This window comes from Rattus norvegicus, chromosome Y (assembly GCF_021556685.1).
Source record: "Rattus norvegicus strain SHRSP/BbbUtx chromosome Y, alternate assembly SHRSP_T2T, whole genome shotgun sequence".
NCBI classification, from domain to species: domain Eukaryota; kingdom Metazoa; phylum Chordata; class Mammalia; order Rodentia; family Muridae; genus Rattus; species Rattus norvegicus.
The window spans coordinates 27,912,208-27,930,814 of record NC_141555.1 but is presented as its reverse complement, the minus strand read 5'-3'; the positions used below and the strand labels follow the sequence as shown (position 1 = coordinate 27,930,814).

The 18,607-nt window shown below is 35.1% G+C and overlaps 1 long non-coding RNA gene across 1 annotated transcript in view; it reads left to right on the top strand.

Moving 5' to 3' along the window:
* Window positions 1-11,429: 11,429 nt before the first annotated feature.
* LOC147997992 (uncharacterized) overlaps window positions 11,430-18,607 on the top strand; it is a 244,858-nt gene continuing 237,680 nt past the window's right edge. The window contains exons 1-2 of the long non-coding RNA XR_015647301.1: window positions 11,430-11,537; window positions 18,050-18,105. This is a non-coding gene — a long non-coding RNA (uncharacterized LOC147997992). The remainder of the gene's footprint in view (window positions 11,538-18,049; window positions 18,106-18,607) is intronic.

Genomic DNA, 18,607 nt, shown 5'->3' with positions numbered 1-18,607 from the left:
TACCTTCTGTTACTTATTGAATTTTATTTAATTAAATGAGTGTTTTCAAAAAGAAATATTAAAGAATATAACCATAACTGAACAGATTTTTGTCACAGATTATTGTTGTGTTCTCAGTATAGAGTAATTTCATTAGTCATGCAATATTGTTAGTTTATCTGAGTCATTCATCAGATTAAATCATCCAGTAACCTTCAGCATGTTCAAGTCAACACATTCATATGGTAACCTGTACCAAATTTCAACTTTATTTTCTTTTCTGCTCTATTACACTTTGATGCCATTTTTTCTAGTATTTACCATGGATTTATAAATAAACCTGCTTATGTAATCCACTCAGAGTCACTTGTAAATATTCTTCAACAACTTTCCCTCAATATGAAAGTTCAGGTCTTTTACACTTTTTGTTTAAAATCGCATGAAGCACTTCCTTGTATGAGATCTTCTACAACTCTGCTTTCTATTCCAGAAGTATTCCTCTTATGATTCCTGTCACGTAGACAGCTTTTAGTTTTAGGACTGAGTAGAACTAACACATTGTAACAACTTTGTTTTTCTTGTCTAAAGTTTCAATGGAACAAACTGTTGGTACATAATTTACTAGGGGAAAAATAGATCATTTTGTGGTTGGGGATTTAGCTTATTGGTAGAGCACTGCCCTAGCAAGCGCAAGGCACTGGGTTCGGTACCCAGCTCAAAAAAAAAAAAAAGATCATTTTATTATCTCATATAATGAGCACTTATAAAATGATTGATGTTGAAAATAGTACTGAAATAAGAGAAGGGGATAGTGATCACATTTGTGACAGAGAAATAATAGTTACCTCTATGAGAGCAATGTTAGTAAAGCTTAAAAGAGAATCATCATTAATAATTGTCATGATAGCATATGAGGATTTACTAAGACTTAAATATAGTGATAGGATTTGAGGTAGAATGCAGAGCAGGGTGGAAAGTGACTGAAGATTTGAACATGGATAAAGAGTTTGATGTTATGCATTTAAGGAACAAAGACAAAATGATGAAAGAAGTTGACAGATTAATGCAAAGGAGGTTAAGTATTTCATGTCTGTTATCGACCTGTGTGGAAGTGTCAAATAGACATTTTATTTTAAAGATTATGGCTGATAAATCTCCCTTTAGGTATTAAAATGTGATCACAATTCACATTTTAAATTTTATTATTTTAAAATTAAAAGATATTTTTACCATTCAATACTAATTATTTCGTGACTGATTATTTTGAGTACGTGCTTTGTCTACTTATCATCTGTAATCTTTCATCAATGTAACTATCCATGTATGAATGTATGTATGTATGTATCTATATATCTATATATCTTTCTATCTATCACTCTGATCTATCACATATTGAAATCATTTGATATAGTTTCTACCTCACATAGGTCTAATAGTATCCTGAAATTATATCACATGCTGGAAAAGCTAATTAGTTATGTCTCATGCTAAAACATATATACAGTCACATAACTAAAATAAATATTTGTGATTTTATGAAAAAGATAAAAAATTTGATAGTAAAAAAATTAATGACCCATATTGAATCTATTTTCTGAGCAGTATTTTAAAATGAATCTAAATTAATGAAGCAGCTTTTAAAATTCTTGAGTCCTGATAAATATATGAGAAAAATTTCATAAAATTAGAAAAGAGTGCATTTGTATGTTACATATATATACACACACACATATATATATATATATATATATATATATATATATATATATATATATACTCATGTGGCCACATACACATATATACATATACACATATATAAACATGTATACAAAATATAAACATATGTCCTTATGTACACATACAAATATATACAAATATACACATACATACATACATACATACATACATACATACATACACACATACATACATGCTTTTATAAAGCAAAATACTTGGTTTTAAAAGAATTTGACTAGGCATGATGTTTATGGTTTAGCCAAGTAAGAGAAAAATGATGTTTTTGCTAAATGGCTCTGTCTGAGGAATCATTTCTGCTGGTTTAACATGATGATGGTTCTACCAATCTGAATTCTATGTATTTGGGGATTGAAATGATGCCCTTTGCTTCTCTAACTCACTCATACACTTTCTACAAAAATAAGTAATCCCTTATCACCAAAACTAGATGGCATGTGCCTTTAGCTACACATAATAGGAAAATAAACGGAGGAGCTTCATGTCCTACAAACATTATTTTATAAACTTGCTTGAAATCATAGTTTTGATAATTATCATCTTGACCAAAGGAACCATCAGAAATACACATTCACCTTTTTTTAACTAACTGTACTTTCTTTCATACAAAAGTAAGAATAAGTAACTGCAAATGAGGTGCTTTTAAGAGTTTGCAGTACCATTACAGCTCACAGGTTGTTTTTAAACTTTTTATACTGGAAACATATTAAAAGGATCTACTCTGTCTTGATTTTTCTCCTCTGAGCACATACTGGAATTCCCATTTCAACATTAGCTGCAATAGTTGTAAATGATTGGAATAGTCGCTATCCCTCTGAGGAGAAAATGATGTACAGGACTAATCAGCTACAATAATATGTTTATAGCAGCAGGAAACCTTTCAAACATCTTATATTTTTCAAAGAGAAATCTGGCTATATAGACTATGACAAACAAATAAAGCAAAAGCAACAATGTTTGTGCATCTTCAGTCACTACTAATCTTCAATTCCCTGAGAGAAGCACAGCATAGAACTTCTATCTGTCTAGGCTACTGACAGAAGCCTTGGCTGTTCTACTATGTTGTGCCACTGCTGCTCTTCCCAGTTTGTTATGACAACTCTACAGACCTGAACTACTAGTGTATTCATGAAATGTTTGCTAATGGAACAAGCTGCCTATTCCAACTTGAGAACTGAAATTCTGGGATTTCCTCCGATGAACCTTTCTAAACAGGGCCAGCACCCCCACTGCCCATTGCCCCACATCCTTTCTTTTACCTCTGGTGCCTGGTGGGCTACAAGGGAGGTTAAAGCTTTTAAGAGTCATCAGCTAATATTTATATTTGGAAAAAATATAATTTTAGTTTGAAGAGCTATCAGCTGTGGGCTCTTCTTGGGCTGTAATATTACTCAGGCATGTGAGGTATGCTGAATGAAGGGACCCTCAGGATGCCAAGTTAATATCAAAGGACAGGTATTTTCTGGTCCTGCATATATCAGTGTATATAAAGTTTTTATCAACAGTGGTAAGAAGCAGGAGGTTTGGGGTCTGGAAGGAGAGAGAAGGAATATGTTTACTATGTTTAAAATGCATGGCTTCTCAGCTCTATGAATTCAAAGAGATCTGGGTCATTGAGGGAGTCACATACACACACCAGAGATGCTGAGCACTATACCAAAAATGGTAAAGTGCTATGTTTTGTGCTGTATATATTTTAATACCAAACCAAACCAAAGAAAACAAAAAGCAAATAAAGAATCATGAGTGTGTATAAAGATCTGCTAGAAGAACTTTGTCTGAGGCCCTCAATATTCAACACTAAATAAATAATGTAAAATAAATGATGAACACTCACTCATGGAGCTGGCCACGAAGTAATATTGGCAATACTATTGTGAAACAGCATTGAAACCCATGGCAAGTGTTCATTGCACAATATGTGGAAAATATTTGCATGCTTTTTTTTTTCAGTGGGAACCAAGCTCTGGTTACATGTGTTCATGCATTTGTGTGAATCTTCAGCTTCCTGAGGTCCAGGCTCACTGACCATTGATTTCCTGCTGCAAGGACAGCACTGACAGCAGTGAATCATAATAAGCTGTTGTCCAGTGAATGAAGAAGGAAGTTAGGGACTAAATACCAATCAAAGAGTACACATGGAGGCATCCATGTCTCATATATAGAAGATGAAGGCATTGTCCAGAATCAATAGGATGAAAAGCCTTTGTCCTGTGAAGTCTAGTTTCTCTAGTGTAGGGAATGCCAGAGTGTTGAAGTGTGAGTGGGCAGGCAGTATTTGTAGCAAACTCACAGAAACATGGAAGGGTGGATGGGAGAGAGGGGAACCAGGAAATTGTATAACATTTGATTTATAAATACTTAAAATATCCCATTAAAAATGAAGACAGTGGGGGAGAAAGGAAGAGGAGGCTATCCTCAAAGGAATGAAAGAGCTTCTAGATGGTGGTTTAAGTTAGAAGATTCAAGAATCTTTGTTATGTACAAAAGGTAAGGGTCAGCAGACTATAGTGATTCATGTTTTTTTTAAAAAGTTATTGAAATAATATTTCCATTTTTTATATGAACACACAGTCATTGGAAAGAAAAATAGACAGCTGGTATTGGGTTTATTGGTTCAGGAATCATTGGCATATCTTCCAACATAGCTTAAACCACTCTCAGAAAGATTTTTATGGGATAAGACAGGAATAGAGAGTATTGATTCAGTGTTGGGATACAAGTATCTTCCATGTATTTTCAGTCACATACAAACATCTTTTTAAACTGTGAAAATATAAAATTATTAATTGATTGAATGAAATCATACGGTTTTAATTACTTACATGAAGCAGTTCTGTCTGTGTATATGACTTTCACAATTAGAATAATTTTAGGAGATGAATTCATTTAAGAAATTTTTAAAAGTGCTGTGGTATAGTGGTGGAATACAGCATCTAAAGTCTTATTGTCTGGGATGGAATACTGGCTCTCCATTATCTAATCATAAAGCAAATAAGAATGTAAAGAGACAAGTGCCTCTGAAAAAACACTCACTATAAAATATAAAATGCCCGTATACATTCAAAAGAATACTATAAATATTTTAGATCTTCTAAAAGGACATAAGGATGATCATTTTAGACTGGGTTCATATTGCCATACAACATAGTATATTTAAAATTTAAAGCTCACACGTGTGAAGTTTTGTTTGGTCAGAACTGTTTTCCAGCTAGCATGCTTTAATTTTCTACCTGACATACTGCTTTAATTCTAATCGATTGATTTTTATTGGAACATTTTATGTTGCCAAATATTTGTCTTCTCTGTGATAGCAACAACAATTTGTGTGCAGGTGTATTTGTCAAACATGTAGAACCAGAATAAATCTGATTCGTCATGGTGAATGGAATTACAATAGGAAAAGTTTAGATGATATATTTTGATATTAAGTACATGCATAAAGGAAACTCTGTAGTACATATATTTTTGCAAATTTGTTTGTAAATATTTTGAGATAAATATGTTGAAGCATGTTATTTGAGAAAATGAGAATACCCAATTGGTAAAATGCAAGAAAATATAAGATACTTATTCTGAATTGCAAGGTAATGCAAAATCAAAATTAACAAGAGTAATTTAATGGGATGGCTATTCTTTATGCAATATTTCTATGTCACAGAATTATTCCCTTACATTAGTACTGACCAAACTGAATTTTATTTCTTGTATGACAGTTAAAAAATAACACAAATGTTATCCTTTTAAATTATTTTAAAACTTAGTTACCATTAGATACATATCTCCTTTAATTAGGGTAGAATGACTTTTTTCTAAAATGCTTTTGCTAACTTGAGACATTCAAAAATGAATTTTGCTTTCTTTTTCCAAAAGCCAATACCAGTGTACATGAAGAAAGTCCATCAGTAGTGAGAAAGATAATTGCTGAAGTTATTCAATAATGATTTCCTTTGGTAAGTGAAATTATATCCAAGTGTTAGAGAATTAATCTAACTATTGTCATTTCCATCAGTAGATGTAGAAGAAACAATGATATAAACAAATGGAATTCCCTGCTACAGTAAACTCATTAAAGGTAAACCATACCTGCAAGCTATAGAAACTTTTCCAAGCAATTCCAATTGAAATTCTTACACAAATTCTTTTTATAATAAATGTAGTAAGCAAAATACTCCCATACAAACAGTAATATCTTTGGAGTAAAGTTCACATTAAATACAAACTTTCACTCTAGATATAGAGTCTTATTAATTAATCTATTATTACTTTGGAAGGAATAAAAGAGAATATGGATTGTGTTGGGTAGCAGGCAGCAATCAGAAGTCTCAACCTCTTTGTGGTAATCTAATAGATATGAATTTCATTTCTTCCATGAATATTTCAACAAGATTCTTCCCTTTTAATATTCCCAGTCTTTTGAATTGTTTCAAGATATCACGGATCCCATAATTGTTGGATTAAAAAGGGTTCACTGTGTCATGATAGTAAACTTAGTCTTAGAAATTCCCTGTTAGTTGCTACCTCTGAATAAGGACGTTTGAATCAGATCATGCAACTTGACTCCACAGAGATGTCATCCTTCTCTAATTAGCATTTTCCCACTTTTGTCCAAAATACCATGTCTTAGCCAGAGTTTCTATTGCTGTTATGAAATACCGTGACCAAAATGGAAAACAGAAAGTTGGGAAAGAAAGTTTATTTTAGTTTACATCTTCTTTTTTAAAATTTTATTTAATAGAAATTTACATTCCAGATCTCATCCCTCTCCCAGCCCATACTCTGACTGTTCTACATCCCATACCTACACCCCACATGCCCATCTGAATGATGCTGACTCCCACACTGCCCCCAATCTCCCAGCCCTCTCCACTCTCTGGGAACTCAAGTCTTTTGAATATTAAGTGCATCTTGTGTTGTGTCCAGAACCAGCACTCCAGGCTTAGAGGCCTCATATTAGCTGGTGCATGATGCCTCATTGATGACTCAGTGTCTGAAAAAAAAACTGGGGTCCAGCTTAGTTAACACTGCTGGTCCTCCTGCAGGGTTGCTCTCCTCCTCAGCTTCCTCCAGCTTTTCCCCAGTTCGACCACAGTGCTTAGCAGCTTCTGTACATTAGCTGAGTGTAATTATCTGCATCTGATTCTTTCAGCTGCTTGTTGGGTCTTTCAGAAGGCAGTCATAACAGGTCCCTTTTGTGAACATGACAAAGCATGAGTAATAGTGTCAGGGCTTGGGGGCCTTTATTTAATCTGGTTCCCAGATATGGCTGGTCACTGGAATTCCTTTTACTCAGGCTCTTCTCTGGTTTTGCCCTGAAGGTCTTTCAGACAGGAACACATATGGGTCAGAGTATTGATTTATGCATGGCAACCTTATCCCTCACTTGATGCTCTCTCTTCCTCATGGAGGTAGTCTCTACAATTCCCTCTACCCACTCCCGGACATTTCACTGAGTCCGGATAGTCTCTTACCTCTCAGGTCTCTGGAATATTCTAGAGCCACCACCCACAGCCAACATTTTAGCTCCTGAAGTTGCCTCTTTTCATTCATTCTGCTGACACTCAGGGTTTCAGTCCTACTCCCCACCAATAACTCTGTCCCTCTTTCCCTACTGTCTCCTTTCTCACCCAGGTCCCTCACACTTCCCTCCTGTAGTTCATTTCTTCTCTCTCTCAAGTGGGATTGAGATTCTGCACTTTGGCTGTTCAGCTTGTTAAACTTTTATTTTTCCTTTTAGAAAAATTGGATATTTTTGTTTATGTTTCCAATATTATTCACTTTCCAAGTTTTCCAGTAGTAAGCGTCCTATCCCTTCCCCCACCAGTTCTTCTATAAAGGTGTGCCCCCTCACCAACCACTCCCTTTCCCATCACCCCCTGACATTCCCCTACGCTGGGGGTCCAGCTTTGGTAGGCCTAAGAGCTTCTCCTCCCATTGATGTCCAACAAGGCTACATATGCACCTGCAGCCATAGTTCTGTCCATGTACAGTCTTTGAATATTGTTTTAGTACCAGAAAGCTATGGGTCATTGGTATCGTTGTTCTTATGGGATTGAAAGCCCATTCAGTCCTGGTAATCCTTTCTCCAAATTTACTAACAAGAGATTCGTTTACATTCCACTGGTTTGCCAATAACCTTCATTTCTATAATTGGCATGCTCTATCTGTGTCTCTCAGTAAAGATCTATATCGGTTTCCTGGCAGCATGCACTTCTTAGCGTCACCAATCTTATGTAGTTTGTGGCAGATCTATCTATCTATCTATCTATCTATCTATCTATCTATCTATCTATCCACCTATCTCTTTCTATCTCTATCTATCTCTATCTATCTATAATATATATATTTATATTTATATATATACATATACATATATACATACTCACACATTAACACACACACACATATATATGTACATATATATGTATGTACATATATATATATATATATATATATATATATATATATATATATATATATATAATTTCGTGGCTCCTACAACAATGTGGTAGGTTGGAACTTTAGGATAGATTCTGTGCAACTAGTTCAAAAATGTAGAATCAGCAAAGGCCAATGCCAATCAGACTCCCTCTTGTTATTTTGAACCTATTGAAGTTGAGGTTTCTCTGGACATCAAGCCATTCCTCTTCCTGCCCATCCTCCTGAGTCTTGTGCTTGGCCTGAATAAAGAATCATGGTAAAACCTCCAAAACCCTTAAGTCTGTCCCTGGGAACAGGAAGGTAGATATTATAGAACTGATATCTAATTGGACTAGACATCCACATTCTATAGTCCATGATGTCCTTTGCTTTACTGCTATCTCCTATTTTTGGATAAAATAAGGATTTTGGACTTCATTATTTCAAGTAGGTACAAAAAATTTACACTGTTATATTCACTCTATAGATTGGCATGCTTTATTGCTTATTAATTGCAAAAAATGGAATTGTAAAACATAATTTTTGAGTACACATTCAGGAATGACATATATATATATATATATATATGTATATATATATATATATATATATATATATATATATATATATATATATATTCTCCTATAAGGAAAGTAAAATATGAAAATGAAATACAATATTCAGTCAATTAAAGGTCTGTAGGGAAAATACTGGCCTTTGGGAAACAAAGAAAACCTAGGAAATTGAAGTGTATGTCACAGGAACAGACCTGAGTGTAGAATTGTTATCCAGAATAAACTCCTCCACTCCATGTTCCTAGACCTTTTCTACCCATGCCAAGTGCCTGATTAACTTTCTCCATTCAGAGCATGAAACCATTAATGAAGGAAAAAGTCACTACGTTTAGAGTGATCGAGTACATAAAGGTTTCCCCTGAGTCACAGGAGAGATACCTGGAAAAGGCACTCTCAAATCTGGACAAGGAAAGGAAAGCTGTTCAGCAGGTAGGCCATGGCAGTTCTCAGAGACATCATCATTAGGCCCTGTCTGAAAAATATCTTGTACCTGGAGATACCTATCTTCTGTGATGTCACATTTGATGTCGTGACTGCAACTGCCTCTCATATATTCCTTCAGTACCTCTAGGTTTTACTAATTGACTTCTAATTCATAATAAACAGCCATTTGGGAGGGAGAACAAAGAGGATGAAAAGATCAGATATGTGGGGAATGAAGGAGGCTGGCCATCTGTCTTGGTATAAAAAAGGAAGGAATACATGGTCCTCGGTATAGCTCAGTGAGTACCTGGTAGGGATTTAGTGGGAATGCTAAAGAGATAGCCTAGATCTGAGCCTCCAACCTATGGGAATCAGGATATGGGAGCCTCTCAGAAGCATCTGGACTTCCCTGTTTTTATGTTTCCGAAATCTGAGAGTTTATATCATTAATTTCTTTATTCTAAAAGTCAAATGTTGGTAAGGGCACAGTTGTTTTTCTGAGAGCTCATAGCCTTTACTCTTTTTGATAAGAAGAAAAATGTCCTAAGGAAAAAGGGAGAGACAGGTATTGTGTCCTACCTCAGAGTAAACTCCTCCATGTTTTGGATATCTATAGTGCAGTCTGGGAAGCAGCAGTGCTATTAGTTGAGATTTCATCATCTCAGTCTTTCCACTAATATTTCCACTGACTACCACTTTACTTCTCTGTGTCACTAGGTATGATTAACTGTCAGTTTTCTCTTCCTTTATTCCTTTGTTTTTTTTTAATGTTTTAGCAATTTGTATTGCTTTTTTAACTTGATTTTTCTATATTTACATTCAATGTTATTTCGTTTCCCATTTTCCTGCCCATAAGATTCCAACCCGTACCCTTCCCCTTCTTCTCTAACACCACTGACTGTGCCTTCACATTCCCTTGAACTGGGAGACAAACCTAGAGAGGACCAATAGCTTCTGCTTCCATTCGTGATGAACAAGGTCCACTGCCACATGCAGTTAGAGCAATAGCTCTGTCCATGTACATTCATTGAATATTGGTCTAGTACCAGAAAGCTCTGGGTCATTGACATTTTTGTTCTTATGGGATTGAAAGCTCCTTCACCTCTTGAATTCCTTTCTCAAAATCTGCCAACAAGAGGTCTGTTTCAGTTCACTGATTTCCCACTAGCATTAATTTCTGTAGTTGGTATGATCTATCTGTGTCTCTCAGGAAATTATACACACACACACACACACACACACACACACACACACACACACACACACATATATATATATATATATATATATATATATATATATATATATATATATATATACGGTTGCTGGCAGAAGGCACTTTTTAGCTACATCAATCTCATCTAGTTTTGGTGGCTGACTTATATATATATACTTTTGGTGGATCCTAAACGTATGTGGTTAGGTGGAATTGTAACATGGATTCTGAGCAACTAGGTCAAGAATGTAGACTTCAGAAATGACAGTGCCAAATAGACTCCCTCAAGTTCTTATGAACCTATTGAAGTAGAGGTTTCACTGGTCCTCAAGCCATCCTTCTTTCTGCCCATCCTCCAGTATCGTATGTTTGGCCTTCAGAGAGAATCACGGTAAAACATCCAACCCTAATTCTAGCAATAGGAACACAGGAAAGTAGATAGTGTAGTACTGCTATCAAATAGGACTAGAGAACTGAATTCTATAGTCATTATGTCATTTGCTTTGCTGAAAATGGAATTGGAAACAGAATTTTTGAGTGCACATACAGGAATATTAATAAAGTCTCATCGTGGAATGTACAATGAGAAAGTGAAATACAATATTCATTCAATTAAGGTCTGTAGGCAAAATATTGTCCTTTGGGATATAGAGAAAACCTGGGATATTGAACTGTATGTCACAGGAATGAACCTGGGGAAAAATATTTTCTAGAAGAATCTCCTCAACTCTATGTTGCTAAATCTTTTCTAGCCATGCTCAGCCCCTAACTTTGTCCATTCAGAGCAAGTAACCCCTAATGAAACAAAGAGAAATCTCTACCTTTGGAGAGATGTAGTGTGTAAAGGTTTCCACCCTTAAACAGGAGACTCTCCTGAAAGTGTCACCCTCAAATTTGGTCAATGTAAGGAAAGCTGTTTAGCAGGTAGACCATGGCAGTTTTCAGTGACTTCATTAGGCCTCCCTGAAATAACTCTTGTATCCTGGAAAGCCTTAGCTTCTTCTGTGATGTCACAAGTGTCCTGACTGCAACGGCCTCTCAGATATCCCTTCAGGACCTCTAGGGTTCACTAATTGTCCTTTAATGCATTGTATACAGCCATTTGAGAGGGAGAACACAGAGGATGAAGTGATCAGACATGGGGAATATGAAGCTGGCCTTCTGTCTTGGTATGATAAGGGAAGAAATACGTGGTCAATGGGAAATCCCCTTGAGTCTTGGGTAGGGGTTGAGTTGATCCATTGAAGAGATAGCCCTGATCTGAGAATTCCACATATGGAATCAGGAGCTGGGGGCCTCTCAGAAGCATCTCAACTTCCATGCTTGTTATTTTTCTTGGTAGTCAGATAGTTTATATAATTCATTTCTTTATCCCAAAATCCACGTGTTGGCAAGGGCACTATAATTTTTCCTGAGAGCTCATAGCTTTTACCATTTTACCAAGAAGGAAAAGGTCCTAAGGAAGAAAGATAAGGCAAGTATTGTGTCCTCAGTACAGAGAAAACTCCTCCATGCATTAAATTCTAATGATGTAGTTTGTGTCTGGCATTGATATCTGGGAGGGACAAGTGCTTCTTGATGAGACTACATCATATCAGTCTTTCCACTAGTATTACTCTGAATACCATTCCCTGACAGTGACCCTTTAAAATTCTGAGTCAATAGTTGTGATTAACTGGAAGATTTCTTTTCTTTTATTTCTTTCATTTTTTAAAAATTTTTAACAAATTGTATTGCTTTTTTAATTGGAAATTTCTAAATTTACATTTAAAATATTATTTCCTTTCCCAGTTTCCTGACTATAATATCCCTTACCAGTCCCCTTACTCTTTTCATTATAACCTCTCTTACTGCCCCTGGACATTCACTTGAACTGGGAGTCAAACGTAGGCAGTACCAAGGATTCTCCTTCCATTGTAACCCAACAAGGCCATCCTCTACAACATATGCATTGGAGACATAGGTCTGTTCATGTATATTCTTTGAATATTGGTCAACTACCAGAAAGCTCTGTTTCATTGGCATTGTTGTTCTTATGGGGTTGAAAGCACCTTCATCTCTTCTAATCCTTTCTCAAAATCTGCAAACAAGTAGTTCATTTTCAGTTCACTGGTTTGACACTAGGGTTCATGTTGTGGTTTGCCCTGAAGTTATCTGTGGTAGAAGCTAATTCCCCGGCCCCAAGGTCAGCTGCATAGTCCTGTACTCAGAATTCAGGTTACTTCACCAGAACCACGACCCCATTGAATTTGTAAAGTATATGTGAGTGGCAGGAACAGGACAGAAGGAAAGTTATCATGGGAAGAGAAGGAAGAATGTGCGGAAGAGAAGTTTGAAGGAAGAGGAGGAGACTAGAGGAAAAAAGAGAGAAAGGAAGATGACAGATTGAGAAGCCATGGTATGTGAATTTAAGATTCTGCTCTGTGTATTTACAGGTCGTTGTTAATGTTCTTAAGGGATGTATGGTACCTGGCTTTGTATGTTTAAGTGGGCTATTATATCTAATCAACTGGATCAAAGATTATTGTGTTGTATGTTTTTTATGTGAGGGTTTGAGTGTAAGAAAGTGTGTAATGTCATGAAACACTGCGCAGCAGGAGAGGGATTGTGTTTCTGCCAAGGTATCTAGCAGAGAATTGCCGACACTTAGGTTCCAGAGTTAGCAGGGTAGAAAATTTTATTTTTTATTTTTAGATTTTTACATAAAAACATTTCTTGTATATAATATGTTCTAGCTCTGTCTCTCAGAAAATATCTATATCTGGTTTCTGGCAGAATGCACTTATTAGATTCATCAATCTTATCCAGTTTTGGTGATATATATATATATATATATATATATATATATATATATATATATATTCTCCTTTGTGTGGCTCCTAATGCTACGGGGATAGGTAGAATTTTCACATAGATTCTGTGCAACTAAGTCAAGAATGTAGAATACACAAAGGACAATGCCAAATAAACTCTCTCCTGTACTAATGAACATATTGAGTTGAGGTTTAAATGGACCTCAAGCCATTCCTTTCCCTGTTTTTACTCCTGTATCTTATTCTTCCTGAAGAATAAATCATGGTAAAATATACACAACACTCAAGTCTGACCATGGGAACACAGTAAGGTAGATAGTGCAGAATTGAATTCAAATGGGACTAGAGAACAAAATTCTATAGTCCATGTTCTCCTCTGATTTACTGATGTCTGGTAATTTTGGGATAAAATAAGGATTTGGGTGTTTATCATTTGAAGTAGGACCACAATATTTACACTGCTATACTGATTCTATAGCTAGGCCACTTTTGTAGCCAAAATTATTACAGAAAATGGATTTGGAAAACAATCATGTACACAATTAAGACAATGAATTAGGGAAGATCCCAGCAGGGAGTACTCAGTGAACCATTGGATTATAAAGAAAATAAAACAGGAAAATATAAAGGACATGTAGCTGGAAAGGGAATGAATCCAGAGAGAGTAGAACAAAGTTAAGGATTGGTGTGATCAAGGTAAATTGCAAACATGTGTGAAGAATAAATAAAAATTCTAAAATAAGAAAAAAAGTTCTGAAAATATATTGAGGATTTTTATATCCTATGGAAGTCATTTTTCCATAAAAGTAGAATAGAGTATCCTAACTTTTGTTAAGTTGCAGAAAAGTCAGTGAAAAAACATAGTTACACTGGTTTAGTGCATGCTGTCTGCATTATTGAAATATCAAACTGAGGCTCATTAATCTGTACAGTTAATTTATATCACCTGTTCAAATAAAATAAAATGAAACACTGTGTAATGATCCACAAAACCAAACTGCACACTATAGAAGTAAATGCAAACCAAAAAAATGTCCCGTTCCTAACCTCAACAATTTTACTCTTTGAAACTCTGAATAAATATGAATATAAAGGTTCTAACCTGATACATAGCATATATTATGGTGTCTTTGTGACTTATATGGTAAGATTTTTAGAGTTGCACATTGCCATCAATTATGTCATTCATTTTTAAAATCCTAGGACAACAAAATTTAAAATTCTTGGGCTTTGGTCTTGACAGCCAGGGATTGATTGTACTCTGTACATGATCACTTTATATTAATTAGCTAAACTCTGAAAGGGAATTAGGTGCTTCACAAAATTATATTGTTTCATTGCTATGGTTATGATAAGTGTTTCTTGTGAGAATATATATATATATATATATATATATATATATATATATATATATATATATTTCTCATGACAAATTTTGCTTTCTCTTCTGGTGTTTTGTGAGCTATTGATGAGCTTAAACCTAGCTTCCTTACCAACCTAGCACTTACAATAGATTATGTTTCAGTGTTGAACATAGACACACTAAAGATAGGGAAAACACTGAAAATAGTATGGGCTTTGTTCACTGTTCCAAAATATCGTTTTCTGACTTCTTCTTCATCATCTTCACCACCACCACTATCACCACCACCATCATCAACATCATCATCAACATCATCATCCAATTTACATGAAATTGAATTTGGAATTTTGTTACACCAAAGATGAAATGAGAAGTATTCTGCTTGAAGAAGAGATACTGATGAACACTAACTGCTCTGCAGTCATTTTAATGTCATAAAGACATTGCCAAAGTTGCTTCAGATGATTGAATGAAATGGTAGCATTCTATACAACAGGGTTTGAGAGTCCCTTAGTAATAGAATGGTCTTTTACAGCAAGGTCTTCATTATCAGACTTTGATTTAACCCATCTACCAACAAAATGAAATTGTCCCAGAAATATTATAGTGCCTCTACAGAAAGAGATTTTATCCACTGATACACATCTACTTCTATTTCTTAATTGTCATGTTGACATGGGCATAGGATACAATATGTTCTGATTTACTTATGGCATTTTAGTATTATTTGGGTTAATTTTGAAAATTTCAAAGGAAAAAACCTATGCCATGATTGTATCCCATACAACTTTTAATTCGATCTTGAAGAGTTTCGTGAAAACTGAATGTATATCTTCCATTTAAAAAATTGTAACATCCACCATGTGAAACTCCCACTGAACCTCAGTGGATTGATGTCTCTGGAAGCATTTAAAGACTCTCCTACTGCATTATTGCAACTCTATAGAGGCTTCACTCCCATAGTGGCAGTCCCAGATTGGCTGTAAAAAAATCATTTTCTGTGCCTTGGAAAGGGTTTAAAATTTGTGAAAATGGCGCAGACAGGCCCTAGAAAGTAAGTTTTTTAAAATTATTTTCTTAAAATTAGACTTATTCATGCAATATATTTGAGTTATGACTTGCCTTCCCTCTATTCCCTCCTTCTTCTATTCCTCTCCTGTCATCTGTATCTACATTCTTCCGACTCTCACTAGAAAACAAACAGTCATCTCAGCGATAAAAATAAAATGCAAGTTAATGAACTGGAGTAGAACAAAACAAGCAGATAGAAAAGAACCAGTACAAGGTACAAGAATCAGGTACAGACACAGGGACCCAGACTTCCAATCACACACTCAGGAATTCCATGGAAACATAAAACCAGGAAAATATATACACAAAACATACAGAGTAACAATTAATAGATACATAAACAAATAACATAAGGAAGAAGAAATCATGAAGAAAAAGTCCTGACCCATTATGAGACAAGGAACCTCCAAAGATAAGGTTGAGTTCCCTTAGTGCTTTATACACAGTCTAAACTTAAATTTAATTTTTGTACCCAGTGAGATTCCCTTGGAGAAAATTAAGTTTTCATTTTCAAATGATTACCCATTGGAGATAACTTCTGGTTTAGAGATAATGTGAAGTGCAGGGCTTGGATTCTTTCAAGGGCTAATTAAGAGATAAGGAGATCTGTGAGTTGCTGTCTTCTGAACATCATGCAGTTGTGACACTCAAGAAGTCACAATCTATCTGAACAGACCCTAAATAATATTGACCCTGCCTATTCAAAGTAACTAAGGACAGTGCTGGAGAAAAAAAAAATGATGGAGCCACTGGTGTCTTACTAGTGGTTAAATGTATAGCTTCACACCCATGTTCACCGAAATGGCTCAGGTTAAATCCAGGGGTTTATGAAACAAATAATAAAGATATGCAAGTGCTATCAGGGTTTAGTCCAAAGAGGGTATGTTGCTTGGGGAGGATGAGGTTGAGAGTGTAGAGGACTTCCATACATGTGTTGTGCATCTACGGAATTGTCAAAGAATAACTTGCTTTCTTAAAACTTCTAAATGTAACCACCAAGAAAGTTTGGGAGATATTCTCTCAAGTCTGCTCTATTTGTTTTAAAAATTGGGTCTCATTGCATAGCTAAAATTGACCTAAAACTCCCAGTGTTCTGTCACCTGCCTCCCCTGCCCTTATTGGAGGTTTACTATACATGGACAAAATTAAAGGATATATGTAAATCTTCTGTTTATGAAATATGACTACATAATGCAATATTCTGTTATTTGTTTTTCATTTAACAATATATCTTGAATACATGTACATGGGGAAATTCTTCATGTAACATTAGGCAATTAAGAAATGGTAGTATACTCTTTTGTTTAAATAATAGCCTACCTATGTAATTCAGATTATTTTCATTTTCATTAACTAAAGTTCATTACTGTAAATCAGCATGAACACTGACTCAGTCACTGTACTCAATGTTGATTATTTACATTGTATTTTGTATAAATTACAAAACACGTTGTTGGAATGATGTCAAGGCTGTTAAGTAATGTAATACTTGTATAAATACTGCCAAATTGCCATCTCAGAAGACTATAATAAATACATTTTGTAATCAATTTTATATGATAGAACCCATAGAATACCATTCAAAATTAATCATGCACATATTTTAAAAACGGTATCAGTCTCTGATTTCTGTCACTTGTTGAATTAGGGTATGGACTGAAGAAACTGAAGGGGAGGGCAGCCTCTATAGGAAGACCAACAGTCTCGAATCATCCCCACCCCTGAGATCTCCCAGACACTAAGCCACCAACCAGGTATCATACACGAGCTGGTCCAAGACCCTGACACATGTATAGCAGAGGACTGCCTGGTCTGGCCTAATCCTGACCAAGGGACCAGGGATGACTGGCAGGATCTGGGGAGCATCCTCTTGGAGTAGGGGAGGAGGAAGTGGAATGGGATGAGGAACTGTGGAAGAGGACCTGGAGAGGGAGCAATGGCAGGAATGTAAATAAATAAAATAATTTTTATAATACTTTTAGTCATAAATTCAAATGCTCGTTTCTTTTAAGCATCTACATTGCAATACAATCGTGAAGTTTAGCGTTTTATGCTTACTGAACTGTGTAAGAATTAATCCTTAATTTTCTCTATTCTTATTACTTTGCATCAATTGTGTTTGCCTATGTAGAATGCTTACTATTCATAATTTGTGCAGAAAATACATTCATGATTTTTTTTTATTTTAATGATCTGTTATGTGTGAATGTCTGTGTATAAAATTGTGCACATGAACACAGGCACCTGGGGAGACCTGAAGATGTCAGATACCCTGCAGCAGCTTTTACAGCTGGTTGCAAGTGGCTTCATGTGTGTTGGAAACTGAACATGTTTGCTCTAGAGAGTAGTAAGTGCTCTTAACCTCTAAGCTAATACTACAACACTTATTACATAATAAAAACAAACCTATTTATAATTTTCTCATGTATTTCAGGGTATCTTTGAACTTGGGACATCTTGCCTCATTCTAGGTGCTGAGACTACATTCAGGCAATTTCCAGCTTTCTTTCCTTTATCTTAGTAAGATGTGTTAGATTAAATATTTTAATATTATGCAGTAAATCCTCCATATGTTTACTTATAGAACCTTGGCTTAGTGTCTGTTTCATTCCTCTGCAATGACTATATTAATTTTAGAGTTCGCAGTTCTCTCTTTCTTTACACAATTGATCAGATGTGTTTTTCTTTCATATAGAATGAATAAGAGCCTTTTAGTTTTTCTTTGAATAGTTAATGTACTAAGAAAATGTGTTGAAATTCCCATTTTAAGGCCAATCCAAAACATTATTTCTTTAAAATGTTCCTAGAGTTATGTTTTTCTTTTTCTTCTTCTTCTTCTTATTCTCATTAGTCTCATTATTAATATTCTGTGTAAGCTTTTATGTGTTCAAGTCATGTAGTGAATATGGAAATCTTCCAAACATATATGTGTAGGTATCAAATTTAGGTTCTTGGTTTTTCATGGCATAAAATTTTATCTGCTCAGGGACCT